The sequence below is a fragment of the Myiozetetes cayanensis genome, unplaced genomic scaffold (genome assembly GCF_022539395.1).
Source record: "Myiozetetes cayanensis isolate MyiCay16 unplaced genomic scaffold, myiCay2020 scf5-8, whole genome shotgun sequence".
In the NCBI taxonomy this organism is placed as follows: domain Eukaryota; kingdom Metazoa; phylum Chordata; class Aves; order Passeriformes; family Tyrannidae; genus Myiozetetes; species Myiozetetes cayanensis.
The window spans coordinates 17,460,481-17,473,102 of record NW_026087742.1 but is presented as its reverse complement, the minus strand read 5'-3'; the positions used below and the strand labels follow the sequence as shown (position 1 = coordinate 17,473,102).

The 12,622-nt window shown below is 39.5% G+C and overlaps 1 protein-coding gene across 10 annotated transcripts in view; it reads left to right on the top strand.

The window, feature by feature from the left end:
- The window catches only part of BBX (BBX high mobility group box domain containing), a 152,021-nt gene that overhangs the window by 16,645 nt on the left and 122,754 nt on the right, over positions 1 to 12,622 (top strand). For 7 of the 10 annotated variants that reach the window (XM_050331550.1, XM_050331559.1, XM_050331557.1 and 4 more), the window contains exon 3: positions 843 to 899. The exons of the other annotated variants lie outside the window; for them this stretch is intronic. The gene's annotated coding sequence lies outside the window, so the exon portion shown is untranslated. The remainder of the gene's footprint in view (positions 1 to 842; positions 900 to 12,622) is intronic. 10 annotated transcript variants of the gene reach the window in all.

The window sequence follows — 12,622 nt, the reverse complement described above, 5'->3', positions numbered from 1 at the left end:
AAAAAATTATACTTTAATGGTGCAAGGAGTGAAATTCTTGAAAAATGACCTGGGGCACACACAATGCTCTATCTAGTACAATTTACCATTTAGGCTCAAATATATTCAGAGGAATGAGGGAAAATAATTCCAACTCTGCACTTATATTTTAACGACCAAATGAAAGGTTAGTGCTTCCTTCAAGGATTTTGGCAAAAGGTGAAAATTGTACCATATGGAACAGGGTAAAAAAAACAAACCCACTGGCTAGTGCTGAAGTTTTTGCCATTAACTTGCTTCATGCACTTGGGTAGATTGCTGCCTGTTTCTTTCTCTGTTTCTTCATTTGCAAACTTGGGATAGTGATGGCTTCTTTCTTTGTAAAGTGTTGTGCAGTCTGAAAGAAAAATTTAGTAGTGAGTAGCAGGGCAGAAAGTTGAGAAAAGTTGTCCAGATTATTTGTGGTTTTTTGTTTTTTTGTTTGTTTGTTTTTTACCATGGGTTGACCCTATTATAGGGTAAAGTGGCAGTTACATTAATTGTAGTGATGATGTAATACTTGGGGAAAATTTTATACTGTTTTGTTTGTTTATGAAGATATAGAAAAAGATGCCTACTTCCTTCTCTGGAGAGGTGGACTTCAGATTGACTATTAGAATTTCGTTCTAATGGAGTCAAAACAATTCACTTTCTAAACAGATACATAAACAAAGTCTTTGTGTGTACTGTAGAACACAGGTGTTGTTGTCATTTATATGTTAGATATTTTGTTAAACAGCCTATTGTTAGGGTGTAATAACACTTTGCTGTTCTGTTGTGTACTTTTACAGGCATCAACTAACTACATTTTACAAATATTTCAGAACCAGTGCTACCTGCCCCCGTTTTGCAGATTGCAGAGTAGACCCAGGGATGTTCAGGTAAGACCAGATGACTGATGGCAGAATAAAGTACAGAATTTGTGAACTTCCTGGCAGTTTCTACATGACTGTTAAACGTACTATACCAGCTACCTCTTTGTTACTAAAGCGTCTGCTGTGTGTATGTGCACATTACTTTCTCCATATTGGTAGGTAAAAAAAAAACGATGATGAATTGTTGTCTTTTGACTTCAGGCTTACTGGTTAAGTAGTTGTGAACTTACATACTTGTGAAGTGTGTTAACATCGAGGTTCAACTCAGAATTCTTCATCTACATTTAAGAGCTCGTGCTGCATGATGGAAAAATAACCTTGCAGGTCAGAGCTTTTGGGCCTGGGGTTTTGTTCTTCCAACCCAGAGTCTCTTCTTAACTCGATGCTGTGTGAATATTGCCCTCTGTTCTTCCTAGTTCTCTGAAAGTGACTTTTGCAAGGATGCACAGGCATGTTTTATTTGTGGCCTGAGATGTGTGAAGGTGATAGAAACATTTTTATGCTTGTTCCAAGAACAAGATAAAAAGTCCTGTTGCTCAGAAGGACTTTGTAAGTCAGTCTTGGTCTGTACCTGTGTATTTCAGTGTGTTCAGTTCAGCTCTCTATCTAGAGCTTCTTACTGTAAGAGCTTGGCCTGGAAGGAGGTTGGCATTGTGGCAGTGTGGGGTTTTGTGGGGTACTTTGTAGTTCAGGTCCCAAGTTTGAACATGTAGTTTTGTACTAGATCAGTAACGAGGAAGCCTAATGACTATCTTTCAAAGCAGATTAGACTGAGAATCCATGGATCTTGTGCTTTCATTTCTCAGGCTAGTACAGTTCAGAACTGTGGACTTTTTGTGCCAACCTAGGGTTTTAAACATGTGCTACTTTCTCTGGTACACAGTCTTGAGCATTCCAGAACTTGATTTCACTGAAAACTCTTTAATATCTTGTTCACCTTCTGATTTCAAATCACCCATCTGTGTGGTGTACTGTGAAATAAAATAATAGAAAGCTAAGAAGATAATTGGTAAAAATCTGTAGATCCTAAGGAAGTTATCCCCTATCCTTGCTCTACAGTTCCAACCAGCACTATCTGCTGACCCTTCTTTAAAAGCTGACAAACTTGCGTCTTTTGGACTGAATTTTTCCTGTGTTGGGCTTATATCTTTAAGACAGGGGCCCTGTAGGATTTTCATCTGAGGGAGATGAGAAAGAATTGCTAAAATAAAAATATGTATCCTAAGGGAAGAACAAAACAACCAAAAACCAAATTCTGAACAAACCTCAAGAAAACAAAAAAATGGGAAAATGACCTATAGATTTTTAAGGAGCTTGGCCTGAAGAATACTGGTCCTGCTTGTCACCCAAAGAATTGATTTTTATTTCACAAATACAAAAGTTTTTTGTTCAGTTCATTTTTAAGAATTGTGCTTCAGTTGTGGAGAGGACAAAGATCTTTATATACTTGATTATTTTAGCGCCCAGTCCTGCAATGCCCCTGTCACACAGTCTCCCTGAGCTACTGCAGTTGCAGGATTGAAGCCCTACATGCAGCTAATCTTACAGGGACCTGATCCTGCTCCGGGGCCTTTTTTGGCACAGATCCTTGGGCACGTGCACAGTTCTGGGTAAGCTGTTGTGGCTTGGCATCAATGAAACAATGGTGAAGATGGATCTGATTGTGTATTCCGGTTCATGAAGCAGGGAGGTTTCGCTTGGAAATATGATATGGCTGGTTACATACAGAAGTTTGTAAATTCTGTAACCTGAGTGATTTTTTAGAGGTGTTTCTCAAGAAATAAGACATTCAGAACTTTCCTCTTTTCTCCTAGAAATGTAAGGCTAAACAGATGACAGTGAAAGGAGATCAATAAGGATATAGATAAAATAAAAAACAGAAGGAGTAAATGCCCAATAATGTTTATTTTGGTTTGGAGTTTTTGTTTGTTTTTAAATACTTCTTCCTACAGTTAATACATGAATGCAATAATCAATTTGTGTAATTTCTTGGAAAGTTCCCTCAATAGAAATTTACAAAAGTCAAATAAAGTTTTTGTAGAAAAATAAATATGCTGAGAAAAAGTAAAACAAATCTTACCCTGGCAGTTAGGGAGTAGGTTTCAGATGGGAACCATGCTCAAACCATGTCATGACACTTGCTTGACCTGGACCAGATGTTTGTCTCCTTGAAGAACTCACAACTTTAGGCAAAGTTAATGCTGATCAGTTTTGACTGCTGGTGTTTGGAATGTTGTGGACAACAGTGAGAACTGAAAATCATCAGGTATTTTTCATTCTGCTGCTCCTTGGGAGTTGTGTTTTTTCAGGTCCAACGACGTTACACTTACCAAGAAGGGGTTGTCTACTTAAGAGTATAAAAACTGTGTTTGTACTTCCAGTGGTTTCAAAGTATCCTGAAGAAAAGGTCCTAGCTTGGCTCCCTGGTACTGCAGTTAGACTGCTATGGGCATGTGGGCAAGCAGAAAGTTAGTTCAGGTATCTTCCTGCTGGATTAGTAACACTGCAGAATGTAGGATTAGTAGAGAAACAAAATGAAAATAAGAGGATATGGCTAGATATGATTCACTTGCATCAAAGGGGAATTTTATGTAGTATCCTAGTATTTTCTTCTTGTGCTTTATGGTGTTACTGAGACCTGCAGTGGGTATTGGATCTGATATATTCTGTTGCTAGAGCATGCTATTTCTTTTGTCCTGTAGCCAAGGACTGAAGGTGGCCCTTAGATACATGTCTGCAATTACAGGTGCTCTGTAGCAGGGAAAAGTCTGAACCAAATAGCTCTGGATAAGGAGGTGTGTGTATTCCTAATACTTAGGGGGAGGTAAGAAAATAGTGGTACCTGGCATGTCCTGTCCTTGCAAGGTGCTGGCTGTGTTGAGATAGGCAGAGTGTGCCTTACAGTTCTGATTCCCTGAACATCCAGGTTGATGACTCTCTTCTAGAGCTCCCTGCTAGTTTGTCTTTGTGGGTTTCCTGTAGTGGAGATTGGGATGGGTAAGGACAACTCTGAGGAGTATTTTGGTATCTTCCAGACAGTCAGGACACAGACACACCTCAGTCTGGGAGAGATTCTCAGTACTGGAGCTGAGGTGTGGTCAGAGATTGTCATGGATACCTGAACTTTGCCTTGTAAGTTAATTGTGTGGCCTGTTAGGACTTTATGAATATATAGGTGGTGATAAGGAGTTGTGTGTGGGGAATATGATGGCTGTCAGAAACAACCCCCCTTGTGAAGTTACCAGGGAAACTTGTGAGATCATGAAACTTTTTATTTAAGAACATACAATTTCTGTCCCTCAGATGCACTGTGCCGACTTGATTCATAGCCTGACACTGTCATTGTTTCAGTCTTGAGCAAAAATTCAATTTGTTTATGGATTGAAAAAGACATTCACGATGTATTTCCTTTAGCTGGGATCTGTAATTGTTGTTCTTGAGTTTATTTATGATCTACTAGGGCCTTTACTAGAGGTGATTTGTTCCTGTTTTGAGTCTGACAGTTTTTCCTTTAGCAGGAGGAAGTTCCAAGGAGTTAAGTTTCATACAGTTGGCATCAAGTACGCAGTGCGGTAGATCTCCAGCAAGTTCACTGAAGCAGTTGTGGGATGTTGAGGTGGGAAGAAGTGCTCCTCACTAACTGTTCTTGCTTTCTGGGCACCTGTAACAAATCACTTAGCACCAAGAATAGAAAGCAGCGGTTTCATTGAGGCTGTTGATCAGGTTCATGGAGTCACATTCTCTGCAGTCCTCTGTGCTTTTTCATTTTTGAGATTTGAAGCAGCAGAGGTTTTGCTTAAATAAAGAGGACCTCATCCTTTCTCATTGATTGCTGCTGCTCTTGTCTTTTCCCCCTCCATGAAGTAGGTGTGATGAGTTACCTGTCTGAGGGGTAGTAGATAACATGTAAGACACGAGGAGGAAGATTCAGGCATCTTTACTGTGTTACTGTGGTGATAAAGTTTTTCCATTCCAATGGCCTTATTCTTCTTTGGGGAACTTCACTCATTCATTAAGTTGGCCACGTATAATAGAAGTGAAGGGGGATGAGGAGAGGAAAAACGTAAAATACAAAATTACAGTTAAAAAGTAAACACATGGAATCAGATCTTTTGTGAGAACTAGGCATGTTATGACCATATTAAAAGTTAAACATATACATAATTCCTTATGAGACTGAGATTATTATTTGGTTACAAAACTGCACCTGACTGCAAAGATTCTTAGCCTAAATTTGTATTACTTCTGTGTAGAATCTGTGTCAAGTATGTGAAATTTACTAGGGGTGACAAGTATTTGATCATAGTGTTATTTTAAACTTAGATACATCAGCTTCCAAAACTTAGGATTCTTGACAGGTATTTAAATATTTAAAACACCCTCCATAAGACTCTGAAATACAGCAATTCAACTATATAAACAATGCTAGGGATAATGAACTAGAAAATATTCAAAATGGCATACCCTCTCCATAAATATTTCTCTCTTATTTCAACATTCACCAGGATAAATCACCAGGAAAGTAAATCTTGAATGTTTATTTGTTTTAACTCACTAGCTTACTGATACAAACTTTCAGGGAAATCTGTGAATTCCCACAAGGTGGCAGGAGCTAACTGTTCTATGCTAGAGTCAAGGTCTGAGGAAAAATAAAGGTAATAAACTGATTTTGCTAGTTGCATGCATTCAGGTCATAGGCAAGTTAGCCCAAAATTTACAAAACCCACTTTTGTGTTTCTTAGACTTCTGAATAATTTTGTCAAATGAATGAAATTCTGTCCTCAAGAATTCAAAACAGAAAGTTCAAGCATTCTTACTTGTTACCAAAACAGGACCTTTATTTTCACTAGGTGGTGGTAATTTGCTTGTAAAGTGCATTGTGGCTGTGAATGAGAACGGGAATGAATCAGTGTAGGAACTTGGTGGTGCATGAGGCTCCCAGTTGTAACAAATTGGCAGTGAACATCTCTAACTTGCAAACTTGCCTTGACATTGTGGGAATGCTGATCATGAGGTGGGGCACAGCAGCAGGGCTGAGGGACTGGGGAAGAGAAGGAATTCTCTGCTGCATCAGTAAGGCTGCAGGGATGTATTTCTTTGGAAAATGAAGAGCTGATGGTCAGCTCTTCCCTGAAACAGTGTGTGATCAGGATGTGAAGCACTGCAAAAGGCCAAGGGGGTTAATCAAGAGTGTCTCATCGAACGCATGATTTGAGACCTGTGGTTATATCCTTATGGTTGCTTAACCTTGCACTTTGAGTTCCAAGTCTCTAATATTTCAAAAATCTCTCTGACCTGTCTTAGAAATCTGTAGACTTGAGAGTTTCAGTTGGCAGAAGTAACATTGAAAAAAAAAAACAGTAATAAGACAAAGTGACTATCTCTGATTCAGTGGACCACAGGTGTTGGTTTGAGACTTGTGAATCTTTTGATTTGTGATGAGATTTTATTTTAAATCAGCAAATGTCCATTTTTATTTTTTTGAATGAGAGGACAGATATGAATATTAACCAGGTATCTTTGGGAATGTGGACAGTGCTGTTTGCGTGGACAGACAAGGCAATTCAGTAGGACTAAAGTGAAGTTGAGAATAGGTAGTTTTCTGAATTAGTAGACACATATTGGAAGAAAAGTAATTCAACTCTCATAAGAAATTTAAGTTTCTTCCATCCTACTTGGTGTCAATTGCTTGTCATTATGACGTAGAAAAAGTTTCTTAGCATGTGCGATGGGGCTAGCTGGAATAGCCATATAAGATGAATGAAGTGAAAACTCTTCCATGCCTGTATGTGAAATACCATTGTTATTTTTCCAGCAATGATAGAAGGAACTTTAGGACATATAAAATCAATTGTGTAGCAACTTACAGACCTGTTGCATTAGTGTGTGTTGTCCAGTAAAATACCTACACTTTGTTATTGACAGGGGTCACAGGACAAAATAGAGATGAGCATTCTCAGCAGCTGCAATAAAGAAATAGCATATACAATGCTCCTGCCAATTTATATGAGCTTCAGAAGCATTTCTTTTTATATTTCTCTATGCAGGAATTATATCTTTGTTGTTAGGGCTGACTTGAGTACTTTTAGTGGCTTCAGTCAGACAACACTTATAATTTCAAAGTGAAAATTTTGCAATTTCCAATAGTTACACCTTTCACTTCCCTGTAATTTGAAATGAATTTTAGTTCTTACGTAAACATCCTAAAATAATTATTAGAAGGTAAATAATTAAGCAAAAATTCAGCATTCAATGAACATACTACTGAATTCTGTTCTATGCAGTTGAAAAGGTGCATAATTTAGAGTTCTGTACCAGTAGGTTCAGACTGTCAGTATTTAAATGACTATCAGCTTGATTTATTAAGCAGTTGTTGCTTATTGAATGAAACCTAGCTATATCTGTCATTACGTCTGTTTGAAATTTTCAGTCACACAGATAGAGAGATGCCTTGGTCCCATTGCAGCTCAGAAGCAGTGGGCCACTTAAGCTGATACGGAATTCTAAAAAAACCCTCCACATAAGGAACTGCAATGTAAAAAATCAGCGTCAGACTTTAAGGTGTGAGATCATGTATTGTGTCCAAGAGTGTTCTGTAAGCGTAGTCCCTGCGTGCTGCAAACCTGGACCTTAACGTGGCTTGCGAAGAGTTTGCTACTGCTGCGTATTCAGAATACTGTATCAAGGTAAAGTTTAGTTCTTAGGTTTCTTTATGAAAAAAAGGTCAATGATCATGATACTATGAGGGTTAGAAAAAGTGGTGCAAACAACTTATTTTGACCACAGAGTGAGTACAGAAAAAGGCTCTGGAGTGTGTATTGACATATGCCCTGTTGGGCAGAGGGTAGCTTTCCAGAGAACAATGGGCAAATGGGTGGAGTTGTTTCTCAGCAGTGACATATAAATGATCATGAGATATACTTACTTTATGGTGTATATAAAATTATTACAGTGAACTGGGAGGCCCTAGTTTGGCAATTGATGGCATTATCTGTGTATGTCCAAATTAATGACAATATTTCTAGGGGAAAGAGATGTGGGAGGTAAAGAGGACTGCACAGCACGTGTGCCTCTCCAGTGTAAGTATCTACTTCCAGGAAACCCAGGGTCTTCCCTCCCTATCTGCCAAACCCTTACTTAAATGTTTAGCTGGTCTATTGATTTTGGTTAATTCAGGGACAATTGGAGTTGTCCCATCCACCAGATCTCCTGCCGAGGTGCTGAGTGCTTTCTCTTCTCCATGACCAACTTGGGAATTTAGGGTATCACTGGCCTCTGGTAAATGCCCAGCTCAATAAAGAGTCCAGCCAGACAAGCAGGCAAATATATACTGCCTGTTCATTAACAAAGCTAGGAGTTCTATATATCCCTCCCAAGTCTCATTTGAGGGATTTTGAGGTCTGTCTAGAGAGTTGGGTGTGCAGAACGCAGGGTCTTTTAAAGATAAGATGGAAAGATTCTTTACTATCAACTTTTTAGAAGCACCTTGTTGAAATTTAGCATTTTAAAACATCCCATTGATAAAACCTGGCATCATCTCAAACCTTAAAGAGTGTGTGTCTGCATGGTTTTGCAGTTACCTGAATGTGATTTCAATAAGGCAGAACAAGTATTAGAAGGGGTTTTACCGTGATAGCGTGGAGCTCTGCACATGCTGATTTAACTTGTATTGAGTAAGAGTTGTTTAGATCATGCAGAGCTGGGCTGGGCTGCTGTAGCTAGAGCTCCTAGTACTCCATCAGTTGGCTTAAAAATCAGGTCACTGTGTCTAGCAGCTACCAAAACTAACTGGAGTCTTTGGGGCCAGTTACTGCCAATTGGTGCCATATCCAACGAGGGCATGTCCTGGATGTTCCTTCAAGAGACAAAAGCTGGTTAGGCTGCAGTAACAACTCTTCCTGTGCTAGCAGACTGCAAATTCTGTTTATGGATTTCTTTTATAGCACTGGATGTTAAAAACAGTACTTTCTCTTGGGAAATTAATATTCAATTAGCTTGGTATTTATTTTTATAATAAATTTTGTTGTTGAAAGTGAAAAGTAATTAGGGATAAGATCTTATTAGAAGGGCTTGTTCTTGGGTTTTATAGGAGTGCAGGAGCTGGGGAAGGATGAGCTTACTGCCTTAGGTGCTCAAGGTAGAATTTTTGCCCTGCTCTTCTGCCCTTCCTTAAAGAAGCTGTCATTGAAAACTAGAGCCTTTGGGAACGTCTGTGAAAAACAGAAGTAAGGCAGCATTGAGGCCAAGTTACCTGTGTTTGCATCTAGTATGTGCCAGTCAATTTAGTATCCAGGCTGTGTTTAACATTCACCCCTCCTCACACCCTCCCCCCCCAAATGTGTGGTAGGAAGAGTAAAACTAAAAACAAAATAACAGAACAATTAGTGTGCTGGAGATTTACACAGGTGTCCACTGACAGGGAGTTAATAGATCTGTGTGGTTTATAAACTGCATTGGTTTACAAGTGATGCCGTTAAGTTCCCAGGCCACACGTATGCCCAAGCAGAAGATCAAATTGTAATAGTGGAATCGCTTTGACAAAAATGTGAACATTGGAGAAGATGTTAAACTCCACCGGGTCACTTGTTACAGCAGCCCCTTGCTCCTAGAGGAGCACACTTGCCCTCTCTCAGGTCTTTTCAGCACCAAATGAAAATGGTTGGTGCTTTTACTCTCCTTCCTTTTCCTGGGCTGTAACAGGCAGTGTCCCAGAGAGGAGCTGCAGTGCTCAGCTGGGTGAGACACACAGGGCTGGAACAAATGACTTCTCTAAAGTTTAACATCAACAGCTGGAAGTTTTACAGTCTCCTGTGGGCCATTGCACCTTTCTGTTGCAGTTCAGAATGCATTGGTAGAAAAGCAGCAGTGGGGCAGCCCTGCAGCTGCTGCATTTCACTACATGCGATTTTCATGTAAATACTCTTACTGCTAACCTGTGCTTAACTTAAGAGTGCAGGACAAATGCAGGAATAGGAGAGTTTGTGTCACTGGCAAGCCAGTGTTGCAGCCTAACAACTAAAGTGTGTCTGCATTGACCAAGGGTGCAAGGTTTGTATCTGTAGAGCATTTCATCCTTTGGTAATGAGTGGCCTATTGTAAATCTTTTCTTCCTGTTACTTAGAAACAACCAACCAACCAACCTGCCCCCCCCCCAAAAAAAAAAAAAGCTGCTTGGTGTATTTCAGAAGGGCCAATATATTAATGCTATTTATTGTGTTTGTATTTATATAGCTAGGTAGCTAACATGTAGATTGGCATCTGTGTTCCTTGCATTCATGCTGGAGTGGCAGGAAGAGACCCATCCTCTTCTATGGTGTCCCACAGATGTATTTTAGACTTGAATGCAAGAAACTTGTATGATTTTTCTTGATGAAGATGTTTGATGTATTTATATGTGCGTAAATCAATACTTTGCATACTGCATTGACTTCTGATGCCTGAACCTAGAATTTAGAAAAAAAAATAATTTGGTTTTGGATTGGGCTTTTTTGGGGGGAGCTTGCATGTTTGAAGCAAAATGTAAATTTTGACTGCTGGTGATTTGTTTTGTGTTCTCTTGTAGTAAAGTGAGGTGTTGCATAATAAAAAGTTCTTTTAGCTTTTGGGTCCCACACAAACACTGGGGAGAAAACCACAGACCAGAGACAAAAATAGTGTTGTCCTTTTCAAAACATAGAGAAACTTTTAGAGGGAGATGAAGTAGCCACTGATTCATGTATCTGGCTTCAGTGTCAGATCTTTAGATAAGAGTGGACATCATCACAGGTGATATTATTACCACAGATGTATTACCATGATGTATGAAAAAGTAAGCAGCACTTATTATTGGAGATGAAATGACACTTCCTTTTTTTTTTGAGTTTGAAATTTGCAAATTTTGCTTTTGCAGAAGCACCTTGAGTTCAATTCGTTTGCAATCATTCAGAAGAATTAGTTGCTGGTAAAACAAAAGAACGGCTAAACACTGGGTGACATCTCATAAATCCACAGGAGTAGTTGAATATTTTACTTTATTTGCTGGATTTGCATGTTGGGTACTGTATTTACATGGTGCTTTCATGCTGGCATAACCCCCCTTCCTCATGTTTCCAGGGAGGAGTCCTGTGTCCTTGCTCGCAGCTGCGGTGGCCTTGGCTGTGGCCAGCCATCTTCCTAGCAGCTCTGCTTCCCAGAGCCCTGGCTGTGCCAGGCCTGGCTGTTGCCAAATCTGTGGTGTGTGCTGATGTGCCCCAGTAGCAGGGCGGGCACCCTGGGACAGGGGAGTGCCTGAGCCCCCTCTGCCAGAGGGCAAGGGTGGGAGGGGAGGCTGTGGAGGTGGGAGAGCAGCTGTAGGTTAAAACAATGTGAGGACAGTTAAAGGTCAGGCTGGGTTTGCTCTTAAGTAAAACTGAATGAAAATTATTTCCCTGCTGCGTTTGCTGCCCTGCTTGCTTTTCCAGAAAACATGTTTATGGAGGAAAATATAACCTGAATATGCCAAGAATGGGATGGCAACCCACCTGCAGGGACCTGACCTCTCCTCCGTGCTCGCTCCCTCCCTCACTCGGTGCTGCCACAGAGACTGATCTCATCTCCTGCCGTGGCTGGCACAGCTGCCAGCTGTCCACACATGTGGACAAAACACATTTCTTTAAGTCATTGCCTGTTTTATGAATCTTGCCCACTTTGTTCCCCAACTTCTTCCCATGCCTACAGAGGTCTGTCAAATTTTTGGCCCTTAAATCTAAAAGGAACAGGTCACAGACTACATCCCCAAACAAAGCTGAACTTAGGGAATTTTTGCAAATGTGATACCAGTGGGACCAAGCTCCAAAAATCTGAGCTCTGGTTCTGAAGTCTCACAGTGTATTTGGTCACTGTCTTAATAATCGATATTCGAATTAGAACCAAACTTGGGCTTTCTACTGTGCAAGCTAATACTGAAACCAGAAGAAAACTACAAATGTATCCTGAATGCAGAAGTCAAGCTACCATAGCGGTTTTTCAGCATTTCATTAAAATAAAGTGAATTTAAAAGATTTATTTTCATATGTATCAAGATTTGAATTCAATTATGTACTTAGTGAATGAGATGTGAAACTAGAGGAAGTAGGGTTTTTTCTCCGTGCAGAAAAGATGACAATATTTGGCCCAAACACTAAAGGATTCTGCAAAAACAATTACACATACTCTAAAGGAAATCATTCAAATAAATAGTTGTGTGTAGTGGCTGTTTCTAATTGGGCTTGATGTTTTATCACAGTTAGTTTTCCATTTAGGAAGGAGGATAGGAACCATAAAACTTGATGCAAATTAACAAAGTGAAATAGCTTTCTTTGCAGCTGCTCTGAATCTTTGCATGTCTTTTAAGTATAAGCTTACAAAATACTGCATTAGTATATCTCGGGGAAAAAATGGGTTGTTTTAAAAACAGAAGTATATGTCCTAATAAAATGTTTTTGATAGAACTAAAAAATAAAGATTGTACTAGAGCAAGTTTATTTTTAAAAGTGTGTTTTGCATTTTAACCTCATGGAGAACAGCTCTCATTATTATTTAAGCCAAACCCTCCTAATGTTAAGAAACTTTGATACTGGAAACGTCCTGGGGTTTTTTGCTACAAGTAATGTGTGATCTTACATTGTGGGAAGCAAACTTCATGTCTGAATTGACTAGTAACTTAATCTGGTAAGTCTAAAAAGGGGTCAAGAGTGTTAAGATTTTATTCTACCGTGTTATATGTAGTATCT